This window comes from Hirsutella rhossiliensis (genome assembly GCF_020360975.1).
Source record: "Hirsutella rhossiliensis strain HR02 chromosome Unknown scaffold00017, whole genome shotgun sequence".
Taxonomy (NCBI): Eukaryota; Fungi; Ascomycota; class Sordariomycetes; order Hypocreales; family Ophiocordycipitaceae; genus Hirsutella; species Hirsutella rhossiliensis.
Window position 1 is genome coordinate 969,480 of NW_025408683.1, and position 14,879 is coordinate 984,358.

Sequence of the window (14,879 nt, forward strand, 5' to 3'; positions counted from 1 at the left end):
AGTTATAATAGAACTATATCCCGCCTCTTAGTTTACGTATAAATAGGACCGGCGCTCTTACTTTAGAGCTACTTACTTAAATAAAACCCTTATCTAAGAGGTCCCTTAGTATCTTCTTTAATACTAGCAGCTCTACGTATAATATACTATATAGCGGTCCGAATAGTATAGGTAGTTCTTACCCCTTCTTATTAGTATAAAGTACGATCTTATAATCTACCCCTAGCTTATATAGGTTAAGCTTATCTACTTCCTAGGACTTAAATAGCGGTAGGAGGTTATAAAAGCGCTTTAGTATTTACTACTATAGCTTAGCGGGCGACTTTAGCTTCTTTATTTAAAGGGCCTTATCGATATCTACTAAGCTAACTATATAGACCGCTACGTTAGCCGCTACCCGGCCTTCCTCCCGCTCTACCTATTATATAGTTCCTACGAAGATAGAGGTAAGGACTTCTTAGGCTAAGTATAAAGCTCGCACGCTTAGTCCTATACTTATAGAACTATTATTATAGTAGACCTACTATTACGTAGGCCTAAACTATAGCTTCTTTTAATATAAAACTAAGTATAACTCTATATATAATAACTAGGGTTTCCTAAGGATTAAGGGAAACTCTAGTTAAGGGATTATATAAGCTATAATAAGCTTATAGTAGCCGTCGACCTTTATAGCTAGCTATATAATGCCCTTAATTACTATACCCTTTATCGCGCTTAAAGCGCCCTTTACTCGCCTTAAGGCGATCTTTTTTACTAGCACTTATATCTCTTACGTAAGCGCCTCGTTAACTATAGCGTAGTACTAATAGCCCTTATCTATAAGGGCGGCGATAGGTAAGGAGTTATTAATTATAACTTATATTAAAGTAGGCTCCTTTTTTATATAGGCGGATAATTCCTCCTTCTCCTTTACTAGTACTAGTAATTAAGGCTCTAGAGCCTATCTTCGCTCTAGAGCTACTTTTTTTCCTCTAGGCCTAGGGGCGCGGAGTCCTCTTTATCGTCTAAGGTAAGGAGCGGTTCTATCTTCGCTACTTAAACTACTATAGGCCGCTTAGCTAAAAGGAAGGGGCATTTTAATACGAAGTATATAGACGCGCTATAATATAAGTAGCGGCCGTTAGCTTTCTTTTTCCCGATTTCTTCGCTCGTTACCTACTTCGCCCGCTACTTAAAGGGCGGAATAGTATAAGGAATATTTAATAACGACTTCCTACCGCGTTTAGCTCGGTCTATATAAGTAGCCGATATTAAAGTATCCCTATCTATATCGATAGTCGGCTATTCCTCTTATAGAGGGGCGGTAATCCCGTTACCGCTATATAGCGGGCGCTTATAAAGCTTTTAAAAACGCGGCGTCTACTTATAGCCCTATACTACCTTTATTAACTAGCTTATATACTCGCTATAGTTAGTAGGTATAATTATAGAGATAAGTAGCTCTTATAGGGCTAGCGTAATTAAGTTCCGTAACTATATAAGCTTCGCGCTATCTTCTTATACTATAGTTCCCGCCGCCCGTAAGAGCGTCTCTTTAAAGTTAGGGAGGAATTCGCTAAAGGACTGCCCGTCCCTCTACCTAAGGGTCTATAGCCTATCCTATGCTTTCTCCCGCTCCTATACGTTGCCGAACGTATATATAAGGTATTAAAAGAAGTCCTATAGGTCGCGTCTACTCCTAGGGCCGCTATTATCCTAGAATCCGGAGATCCTCTATATCTAGGGCTCCGGCAGTATATAGAGGAGCGAATACTACGCTATATTACGATAGCCGTTTAGGCCCTATTTCTTATTTATTATAAACTTTATCTATAGCCGGCTAAAGAAGAAGTAGAAGGACTTAGGCTTACTATCTTAAGTTAGCTATAAAAGCGGCTTTTATATCGGTAGTACTACTACCGTAACTAGTATTATAGAGGTCGTAGGGGTTAACGCTAGTCTTATAGACGGCTCCCTTAGTATAGCGAGAACCTCGTTCTTCTCGCTAGCCGTCGCGCTTTTAATCGCTTCTAGGATAGCTACGATACTTCCTATCCGCTTAAGGGGTAGCGGGGTGCTCCCTTAGGGAAGCGGCGCCCTTTTTAAGGAGATATCTATTAGATCTATTAGTTAATAGCTTATACTATTACGGAGTAAGTAGAGGCGTATATATAGGTGCCGTCTATAGGATAATATTAATAAGCTATATAGAGCTCTTTTATACGCGGCTAGCCCGTATATATATATATAGGATCCGGCCCTCTATATATAACTATACGGCTTAGGCTATAGCCTAAGCCTATAACCTATAATAGTTAAAGACTCTTATACTTAGCTATAGAGCGCCCTTAGTTATAATTAGTTTTCCCTAGCTTAGCTATACTATATCCCTAGCCCTATATATTTATTACCTTAGTTTAGCTACCTAGCGCCCTTAGTCTTAGTAGTATTTTACTCTTAGCTTAGCTGCCTTACGCTCTTAGTATTAGTTATACTAAGTTACGTTCTAGATAAGAGATAAGTTATTCTTTATATTAACCTTAGAAATCTATATAAATTTACTATAATTCCTTATTAGTATAACTCCTACTTAAATACTATAGGAAATTAATAGGGATATTAATTAATTCTTTTACCTTAGGTATTTATTATAGGATACCCTATAGTCGATAATCTAGGTACTTATAACGATATTTACTTCCTTTAAAGAAGTTACCCTTAACTCCTTAAGGCTCCTTATAAAAGAAAGAACCTAGAAGCTACTAGGTAAACTCTAGGAAATTACTTAGAAATCCTAGAAATAATAACTAAGTAGATTATATAGATATTTTATAGAGATTTCCCCTAGGGATATATTATATAGGGAATATACTATAATTTCCTAAGTAATAATAGTTCCTTAAGGACTATACCGATATTTCCCTAAGAAGTTACTATAAGAATATAGTAGGGAAATTATAAAGAAATACCTATACTTACTTAGGGAAAATATAGGGAAATACTATTAATACGCTATAGTACTATCATACGATTATAAGGTTAAGATATTACTTAGTTAAAGCCCTAAGTAAGGTCTTATACTTACTATAGTATATATAAAGGATAGAGAACCCGCTATATCTTAAGCGGGTAAAAAAGAATATAGATAGTTATTACTACTCTTACTTTAACTTATAAGACTAGTAGCTAGTTTATATTTAATATACGTAATAACGTATAGTAGCTAGTCTATATAATATATTTAATTATATATAGTAGCTAGTTAATTTAATTACTTATTAGACCTATACTAGATCTAAGTAGATAGTAAGGTTAACGTACTAGCCTTATACTAAGGGACTAGTATATAATACCTATAACTTCTATACTATTAGTTATAGCGGCGATACTACTAACGTAGAAGCCGCTCCCTTAGCCGACTTAGGATAGTAAGCTAAAGTCCTTTTACTTCTTCCTTAGCTAGCTATAAATAAAGTTTATAACTAATAAGAAATAGGGCCTAAATAGCTATCGCGATATAGTATAGTATTTACTCCTCTATATACTATTAAAGCCTTAGATATAGTAGATCTTTAGATTCTAAGATAAGGGCGGCCTTAAGGGTAAACGCGACCTATAAGACTTCTTTTAATACCTTATATATACGTTTAGTAACGTATAAGAGTAGGAGAAGGTATAAGATAGTCTATAGACCCTTAAGTAAAGAGATAGATAAACCTTTAGCGAATTCCTCCTTAATTTTAAAGAGACGCTCTTATAAGTAGTAAGGACTATAGTATAAAAAGATAGCGCGAAGCTTATATAGCTATAGAATTTAATTACGCTAGCCCTATAAGAGCTACTTATCCTTATAATTATACTTATTAACTATAGCGAGTATATAAGCTAGTTAATAAAGGTAGTATAGGGCTATAAGTAAACGCCGCGCTTTTAAAAGCTTTATATATATACGCTATATAGCGGCAACGGGATTACTACCCCTCTATAAGATAAATAACCGGCTATTAATATAGATAGGGATACCTTAATATTAGCTACCTATATAAACTAAGCTAAACGCGGTAAGAAGACGCTATTGACTACCCTTTATACTACCTTATACTTTAAGTAGTAGGCGAAGTAAGTAATAAGTAAGGAAATTAAAAAGAGGAAAGCTAACGGCTGCTACTTATATTATAGCTCGTTTATATACTTTATACTAAAATGCCCTTTCTTTTTAGCTTAGCGGCCTATAGCGGTTTAAGTAGTAAAGATAAAACCGCTCCTTACCTTAGATAATAAAGAGGACTCCGCCCCCTTAGGCCTAGAAGAAAAAAAGTAGCTTTAAAGTAAAAATAGGCTTTAGAGCCCTAATTACTAGTACTAATAAGAGAGAAAGAGGAATTATCCGCCTATATAAAAGAAGAGCCTACTTTAATATAGGTTATAATTAATAACTCCTTACTTATCGCTGCTTTTATAGATAAGGGCTATTAGTACTACGCTATAGTTAATAAGGCGCTTATATAAGAGATATAAGTACTAGTAGAAAAGATCGCTCTAAGGTAAGTAAAGAGTGCCTTAAGCGTAATAAAAGGTATAGTAATTAAGGGTATTATATAGCTAGCTATAAAGGTCGATAGTTACTATAAGCTTATTATAGCCTATATAATCCCTTAACTAAAGTTTTCTTTAATCCTTAGGAAACCTTAGTTATTATATATAGAGTTATACTTAGTTTTATACTAAAAGAAGCTATAGTTTAGGCCTATATAATAGTAGGTTTACTATAATAATAGTTCTATAAATATAAGACTAAGTATATAAGCTTTATACTTAGCTTAAAAAGTCCTTAACTTTATTTTTATAGGAACTATATAATAGGTAGAGTAAAAGGAAGGCTAGGTAGCGGCTAATATAGCGGTCTATATAGTTAGCTTAGTAGATATTAATAAAGCCCTTTAGATAAAAAAGCTAAAGTCGACCGCTAAGCTATAGTAGTAGATACTAAAGCGCTTTTATAACCTTCTACTACTATTTAAGTCTTAGGAAGTAAATAAGCTTAACTTATATAAGCTAAGGGTAGACTATAGGATCGTACTCTATACTAATAAAAAGAGGTAAGAACTACCTATACTATTTAAACTACTATATAGTATATTATACGCGGAGCTATTAGTACTAAAAAAGACGCTAAGGGACCTCTTAAATAAGGGTTTTATTTAAGTAAGTAGGTTTAAAGTAAGAGCGCTAGTCCTATTTATATATAAACTAAGAGGCGGGATATAGTTCTATTATAACTATAGGGCTCTAAATATAATTATAAAGCTAGACCGCTACCTTTTACCCCTTATCTTAAATACGCTCTATAACCTCTTAAAGGTAAAGTAGTTTATAAAGCTAAATATAAAATAAGTATTTTATAAGGTATAGATCTTAAAGGGTAATAAGTAAAAGATAGCGTTCTATATACGCTATAGCTTATTTAAGTAGCTTATAATACCCTTTAGCCTCTTAAGAGCGCCTACTACTTTCTAGCGTTATATTAATAATATACTTTAAGACTTCCTTAATAAGTTCGCCTCTATATATATAGATAATATCCTTATTTATATAAGCGGCTCCTATAAGGACTATATATAGAGAGTATAAAGGGTCTTAGAGCGCCTTTAACTTTATAAGCTTTACCTTAACCTAGATAAGTATAAATTTAAGGTTAAGAGGGTTAAGTACTTAAGCTTTATTATCTATATAGGCGTAGGTATATAGGCGGATCTTATAAAGATCTAGGCGATTTAAGACTAAGTAGCCCTAACTATATAAATAGGTATATAAAGCTTCCTTAGGTTCGCGAACTACTATAAGATATTTATTAAGGGCTTCTCTTATATTATAATGCCCTTAAACGAGATTAATAAGAAGTAGACCGCTTTTTATTAAGGGCTTATATAAAAAGGAGCGTTCTCTATACTTAAGGGCCTATTCTCTTAAGCCTTAGTATTACTTTAGTAGGACTTTAGCTAGTCTATATTAGTTAAAGCGGACTATAATAGCTAAGTACTTAGAGGAACGCTCTCTTAAAAGGTAGATAAGTAGAAGTAACTAATAGCGTTTTACTCTTATAAGCTAACCTTAGTAGAGCGGAATTACGCTATTTATAATAAAGAGATATTAGCGATTATTAGCTACCTTAAATAATAATAAGCGGAGCTTTAAAGCTATAAGAGCTTTAAGGTTCTTATAAACTATAGGAACCTTAAGTACTTTATAACTCGCTAATACCTCTTAGAGCAATAAGCCTATTAAGCGGAGTATCTCTTATACTTTAACTTCTTAATTAAGTACTAACTAAGGTAGGACTTTATAGTCCTAGATATACTTTCTTAAAAGGATTAAGACCGGCCGATAGGAGTAAATATCGAGGCCTAGGATCTATAGCTTATCTTATAAGAGGCGCTATAGACTTATATAGGAGCTTCCTTAGTAAAGGGAGGCGCGGCGCTAATAAATAAGCTATCCCTTATACCTTTACCTTAGTTTAGTAAGGAGGGATAGACCGGCCTAAGGGTATATATAGCGTAGGTGTTTTAAGATAAGGTCCTTTAATGCTTATAAGATAGGTTATTATCTTTAAATAATATATACGAGAGTATACGCTACGTTATTAAGTCTAGCGCTTAATACCTTAATCTAAAGCTAAAGCTAAAAGTATAAGTAGCTAACTATTATATCGACCTATAAAGATATTTATATTAGTAGGAGAGACTATAAGTACTAGGCGCGCTATATACTATAAAAGCTAAGGAGAAGGATAGACTGCTAGAGCTAGATAAATAAAACGAGCTTTAAAGGAAGCTAGTCTAGCTTATTTATAACTTTAATATTATAAGCTACCTAGGTTAGTAGGGTATAGTAGTAGGCCTCGTAAGGGACTTCTACTAGCCCCTCTTATAGTACTACGTTTGCTACTTCCTCTATAACTACAATATTTATAGCTATACTAAGATTTAAAGGGTATAGCTTAATAGGCTACTTAAGTAGCTTTTAGTACTTAACCGGTTTTATATATATATATAAATAGACTTTATAATATACCTCCTACTTATAAAAGGTAGTAACCGCTATATATAGGTAATTAAGGACTAACTTAGTAAGTCTATAGTATTAAAGCTAATACTATTTATAGATATAAAGTCTTATATAAAGCGCTTCTTATAGTACTAGGCCCGCTTATATAGCTAGCTAGCCTTTATTATAAGTAATAAGGGATTAAATTAAACTAGCTACTTTTAGTAGTACCTATACTAGCTACTTTAGATTATATAGCTACTTAGTATAGTATATTACTTATAGACTAATAAAGGGCTTAAGAAAGTTAACTAAGAGGTATAGGCTTACTTATAGGCTATTATAGCTTATAACTAAGTAAACTAAGACTAGTAGCTCCTTATAGCTTAACTTACGTTAAATAGTAAACTATATACCCTTATTAAGATAGCCCCTTTCTTTATAACGTATAGCTTTAAACTACCCTTATTAGTTCCCTTTATTATAAATATAGTAGCGGAGTAGTATAGTAATTTATTACTAAAGGGCCGCGCCTTTATATTTATATAAAAGCTATAAGAGACTATAGATTATTATTAATCCGCGATAGCCGCTATAGCGTAAGATTAAGAGCAGTACGCTAATAAGACTAGGGCTTTAGTAGATAAGTTTATAGTAAGAGATAAGGTATAGCTAGACCTCTATAACTATAGGTTAGTATAGCTAAAAAAGAAACTTAACTAGCTATATATAAAGTTTATAGTATAAAGGGTTATTAGCTTATAAGTTATAAAGCTCGATAATCTCTTTATAAGGGTTTATAATAAGATTAATATAAACCTCTTTTATAAAGCCTTCTTTAACCCGCTACTTAGATAAAAAGTAATAAACGCTTAACCGCTTATAATTAAGGTAAAAGGAAAAGATAAGTTTAAGGTTAAAGAGATATAGGCCGCGTATTAAAAAAGGGTTAGTAAGAGGAAACGCTAAAAGGTCCTTATTAAGTAGCATAGGTATCTTAACCTTATATAAGAACCTATATATAAGTTTATAAGAACTATAGCCCTTAATAAGTTTAAGGCCTTATTTAAAATAGTAGATAAGAATAATAAACTAATAAACTATTAATAGTAGCTTAAGCTAAAACTATAAAGTAAGTAAAGTAAAGTAAGTAGTTATAATAATATAAGCGTAATAATATAAGTAGAGATAAAAATAGCGTTTATTTTAAGGTAGAGCCCTTAGACTACCTAGACCTACTCTTTATCCTTATTATCCTTCTTTACCTTATTAATAGCGGAGGCGCTCTTTAAGGCGCTTAAGCGGCCCTTTAAGCCCGCGAGCTAGTTAGCGGTAGTAGTAGCTCTAAGGGCTCTAAGGGCGGGAGGGGCCCGGCTAGTAGTAGCGGCGGGGCAGCGGCGGGCATAGCTAAGGGGACCGCCGATAGGGCGATAGAGGTAGTATCCTTAGTACTAAGAGAGTTAATAGCGGAAGTAAAAGAGCTAAAAGAAAGGAACTTACTTAGGGATAAAGCCTTAGCGCTTAAGAGCGCGGAGATTATAGTAAGCGGCAGCGGCGGCGGTAAGGCGCTTCTTAGTAGCCCCCTATACTTACCTATATACGCTAGCCTTCTAAGCTAACGCCGTAGTAAGTAAGATAAAAGGCGCCGCCTTATAAGCGCGACCGGTATATATATATTAGTAATAACTACTACTATAGCGGCGCTTAATTTAGTTAATATAGGGAAGCTCCTATAATATATACTATTTATAAGGGGCCGCGTAAGCGGCTCTAGCCTATATTTAGCGTTTATACTTTAAGAAGTTAGTAGAAAATAGCTACTATATTTACTAGGTAGCGGACTTATAGGGGTAGTAAAGGCAGAGGTAAGGGTAGAGGGGCCGGGCGTTATAGCTAGCGGCGGGGATAGCGTCGTTACCTAAAAGGGCGATATAAGGGCGGCTAGCGTAATAAAGGTAGAGGCGGCGGCGGTAAGCGCGGTCGCGGGGGCGTAGGTAAGAGTAGCGGTAGCGGCGGAGCTATCGTTAGCCGTACTTAGTATAGCGTTAATAAATAACTTTATACGCTTTAAAAAGGAGGAGGTAAGGGAAGGGGAGATAGATATATTTATCGTAGAAGTTAGTATTATAGATTATAGCCTCTTACTTTATAAGGTAGGGAACTTATTAATTAAAGTTATTATTATTAGGGCTATTATTACTACTATAGCTATTATTATAAGTATATATTAATAGAGCGGCCTATATAGCTAGGAACGAACTAACGCTTTAAGTAAAGTAGAACTTACTTATTACTACTACTACTATAGTTAAAAAAGAAAGAGAAGGAAAGGAAAAAAGAAAAAAGGGATACTACCTTATATACCCTTAGGTAAAGGAGGCTGCTTAAAGATAAGGGGACGGGTAACCTAAGGCTTACGTAGGTCTAGGCTAGCCGCCGGCTACCTAAGAGCGTATATAATAAGTTACGCCCTTATTTAAATAGCTAGCCGGCTAATAAGTATAGAGCTTAGTTCTAGCTACCTAAGCTAATAAGCGTAAGGATAATAGGGCTAGTAAGGTTAGTACGATTAATAGGAGAGGGTAAGGTAAAGCTAGCGGTATAGGCCTAATAGTATAAAAGCTATTAATTAAGTAGCGCTACGCCGCGCTTAAGGGAGGGTATTATATAAGAGTCTTTAACTATTATAGGTTATAGGCTTAAGCTATAGCTTAAGCTATATAGTTACGTATAAAGGGCCAGATCTTATATATATATATATAAGCTAGCTATATATAAGAGAGCTTTATATAGCTTATTAATATTATCTTATAGATAGTACTTATATATATACCTTTACTTACTTTATAATAATAGCCCTTAGTAATAAGTAAATTATTTATAGTTTAATACTATCTTTAAAAATTACCTTACTTTAGTTTAGTTTAAACTAAGGTAACTAAGTCCTTAGTCTAATCCTTTATATATATATAATATATACCTCCTTTTTTTATAAACTAAGCTATAAAGCGCTACTTTAAAAAGTAAGGCCTTACCTCTTAGTATAGCTTTTACTTCTTATAATACTATTAAGTTAAAGCTAGCTTAGTAATAAAGCGCTAACTAAGCTAGCTTATATTTCTTATATATATTCTAGAATAATACTTTTAGTTATATATAGGTAAGGTTAAGGTAAAAAGGGTTATTTATATAAAGAGGGAGGCGCTTTATCTCCTAGCTCTTTTTTATTTACTATACCTATAAATATTATTTATACTTAGTTTAGCCTCCCTAGCCTTACTAGCTAGCGGGTATCCTAAGCTTAACCTCTTATCTTAGCACGGTCTACTTAGTCTTTACTTTTAAACTATAGTTAAATTAAGAACGCCCTGAGTTTCGATAATAGGTAGTACCTATTACTTAGCGTAAGTTTAAGTATTTATAAACTATTAAGGTTATCGTAAGTAGTTTTCCCTTACTATTTCCTAGGCTTTATTTACTATAAGGTAAGTTTAAGTCTATAATAAGTAGTCCCCTTAATATAAAATATAGTTATAAGGGATTTCGCTTTTCTTAGCTTTATAATTATCCTTGCCCTTATTATATACTATACTCTTATATTAGCTATAAAGTTATATTAATATATACCGCTTAGCAATATAGCTATACCTATAGTAATTATAGTATTTTTATAGTTAAACTAACTTATTATAAGGTTTATATTAAAAGATTTATACTTTAAGGACTATACTTAGGTTATAAAGCTTATTAGCTTTCTTAGGGCTACTAACCTTAATATATATAGTTATTACTATTAATATCTTAGATTATAAGTATAGCGCTTAGGCTTATAAGACCTTAACTTTATTTACCTTTATAATCTTATAAAGTAATCGCTTTTTATTTACTATCGCGACCCTTAAGTAAATATTCTTAGCGACTACTATATATATATAGTAGGTAATTATAGCCTCTAGTTTAAATATAGACTTAACTTAGCCTTAGTCCCTTTAATAGGCTCTTACTAAGGTATTAAATATAACCGCGATATCTTTACTTTAAAAGCGCCTTACCGCTATAGCGCTTATACCTTTTAAGGCTATATTTACTACCTTTACTATATCTTTTAGTTCGCGGCTTAGGACTTTAAGCGGTGCCTTAGTAAGGACTATAATAATCTTATATTTATAGCGCGGTAGTTATCACGAAGTATAGCTTAATTTTATAGTTCTTAGAGATATCCTTTAGTAAGAGGGACTAAGGAAGCTAAAAATACTAAATATAAAAGAAGGAAGAAGGAGCTAAAAAGAGGTATAGAAAGGAGGGTAAGGGTATAAAAGGAAGTATAAGTAGCGATAGCCTCTTATAAAGGTAGTAAGAGATAAAACGGATATACTAGTAACGGCTTAAAAGGAAGGGAAAAACTAGTAAAAAGCTTAGTAGTTAAAAGGATATTAGTAGCTTCTTTAAGTAAGATCTTCTTTATTAATTAAGATATTAAATAGGTATAAAAAGCGGCGTTAAATAAAAGAAAAAAGGATAATTAAGGTAATATAATAATTACTTCCCTATTATAATTACTACCCTTATAAGATTTAAATATCTCTACCTTACTTATCTATCCCCTTACTTTTACTTTTACCTTTATATATTTTATATATACTTCTTATATCTCTTTATATAAGAGTTATAAGCCTAGGAGGAATAATATTCTTATACTTTCTAGCTACTTTAAAAGATACCTTTCTTATATCCTTTTACCCCTCTTATTAAAAAAGCTAATATTTAACCGACTTTTCTACCCCTTCCTTTATAATAATAACGAAAAATAACTCTACCGCCCTTATAGTTTATAGGAAGATTCTTATAAAGCCCTAAGATTAAGATAAGTAAGTAAAGGAGCTATAGGCTTATATAAATAGAACTATTTATAATTTAGTCTTCTTTAATAAGTAGGACCCTCTTAAGCCCTCTCTTTATCTTAGGGTAACGGAATTTATAAAGGGAGCTTCCCTCTTTTTTAAGCTAACCTCTATATAGTAAAGAGCCTTTTTTACTACCTTAAGTAACTACGAAAGTTATTAAAAGAAATACCTTTATAAGATAAAGCTACTAACTACTATATATATAGCGATAATAGAATCCGTTAGTACTATAAAGCTAATCTCTTTTTAAAAGGAAGAGACTTTAAAGTAGTAGCTTTTAAAGCTCGAAACCTTAATAGCTCCCTTAAAGGGCTATATAACTAACCGTATTAAGAAGACCTATATAATATACTTAGGAGCCTTTTTTACTAGGAACCTACTAGCTTCTTCGTAGCTAGCTAAGTAAGAAGAAATCCTTAAGGAAGCTAACTAATACTTTCTTATAAAAGCTCTTTTTAGCTAGTAGCTATAGGATATATCTCTATTAATAAAGCTTATTAGTAATAGTTACTTAACTATCTTTTAAGAAGCTAGCTAAGAACTAAATAAAGAGGCTACTAAAGTATAATAATAAGTAGTCTTATTTTTTTATAACTAGTACTTAACCTAGATAGTTTAACCTATAGCTACTATAGCCCTTATTACTATAGCTATTGCTCCTTTAGCTCCTCCTCCTTTAAGACCTTTAACCTTATCTTTAACAGCTACCTTAGTCCTAGCTATAGCTCCGCCTTCTACTCTAGGCCTAGCCCTGTTAGTTAGACTAGCCTAACTAGTCCCTTAATAGACCTTTTAGTCTATTAGTCGAAAAATTAAGGAACTAGTCGAAATCGAACCTCTTTATTAAAATTAGTAATAAGGGGTAAAAAGGGGAGGTTTTTAAGTAGACCTTTTAAACTAAGATAAGGATTCCTCGAAGAAATAAATAAGGGGGAATCGACCTACTTACTAAGTATATAAAAAGCCCTATTAGCTTAAAGACTACTAATAAGTCTTTAAGGAAAACCGACTTAAAGGAATTAACCTTTTAAAGAAGCTATAAGAAATAGTATAATAGTCTCTTAAGGAGGACTACTTACTATAAAAGAAGATAGATAAGATTCGGGTTACTAAGAAATAGTAACTAACGCTGCTACCTTTATTTAAGCCGTAAATTTAAGGAAAAATCGTTAGTATAGTAAATCTAGTATTTATCTTCCTTATAGATTAATAAGACTACCTATTAAGACCCTTTAATTATCCGCTATAAAAATTAGCTATCCTTAACTCTAGTACTTCCCTTAATATTTATAATATACTCTTATAATTCTAGTCCTTTAAGAAAGTATAAAGGGAATATCTTATTACTAGGGAATTAATTATATAGATAGAGGGATATAGAAGGGTAAATTTTACGATAAAATTACTTAATAGGACTATATAAATTCTTTAATAAAAAAGGGTAGCTTTTTACCCTTAATTTTTAATAAGCTTAATTTTCTTTTACCTTCTTTAAAAGGAAGGAATCTTTTAAGATATAACGTTTAGGCCTATAAGGCTAGTTTAAAAGATATAGACTATTAAGCTTATTAAGGAGAAATTCGGTTAATATATTCTTAAATTCCGACCTATTCTTAGGAAGGAATCTCTTAAGAAGTTAGCTTTCCTTACTTAAAGAAGGGTAGGTTTTAAGGACCCTCTTTTAATAGCCTAAGGAGACGGCCTTCCTTAGTATATACGACTTAGTTATCTAAGCCCCCTAGCTTTATATAAGCTAGGCTAATAATAGGGCGTATAAATAAGAGGCTTAAAGACCGTCGAATATAAATACTATAGCTAAGGAAAGACTAAGAAACGAATTTCTAAACGAACTGCTTTATAGCCGGACTAGCTATATAAGGAAATTTAGGTTAACTAAACTAACTTCTTTAAGGATTAAGAAAGCCTTATTAAGGTAATGTTTTTTATAAACGCTTTTTTAGGGACGATTTTCCTTTATTCCTTATAGACTTACTTAAGTAAGTATAACTAGTTTACTATTTAAGACTTTATTAACTAAATAAAATCCTACTTTAGCTATAAGGTAAAGAGGATATAGTTTAATATATAGTTATTTATAAAGGATATCTTAAATTAGCTTTAAAAAAAGGGTATTTTACCCTTCTTATTATTACTAAATACCTAGGCCTAAAATAAAGGGGTAGAAAGATTAAAGGGTACTATAATAAAAAGGGCTTATATAATAAGACTTACTATATAGCTTCCCTATAACCTTTAAAGGGAAGTTATTAAGACCGCCTATTACTTTTAAAACTAGACCTTAAGGGACCCTAGGGGCCTAAAGGACTATAGGGACCTAGAGACCTTTATTAAAACCTAAGGAATAAACTAGAAATTACCCTTTAAGCTCTTTATAAAAAAGAGGGCCTTACTAGCTTACCTTTATACCTATAGCTATAAGGTATATACTATAACTACCGATATATAGCTAAAAAGGAAGAAGAAAAGAAAGCTTAATCTTAGAGCCTTTATTAGTTATCTTATTAGTTATAACTTTATAAATATCTTTTAGATCTAGATTCCTCTTTTATAGAAGTTTATTTTAACTAAGGATATAATTTTTAATAAATCTAGCTTCTTTAATAGAAAGAGGGATTAATAGCCCTTCTTACTCTTATAACGTTAGCTAATTTAAAAGATCTAAATCCCCCTTTCTTAATAGTTTAAAAAAGAGGTCTTAAATAAGGAAATAAAAAAAGAAACTAATATTAAAGTAGTTAAGGATATTATAAAGTAAGTAGAGGTATATATATAAGTATTATTTATAAGATAATATTAATAAGCTATATAGAGCTCTCTTATATATAGCTAGCCTATATATATATATATAGGATCCGGCCTTTTATATATAACTATATAGCTTAGGCTATAGCCTAAGCCTATAACTTATAATAGTTAAAGACTCTT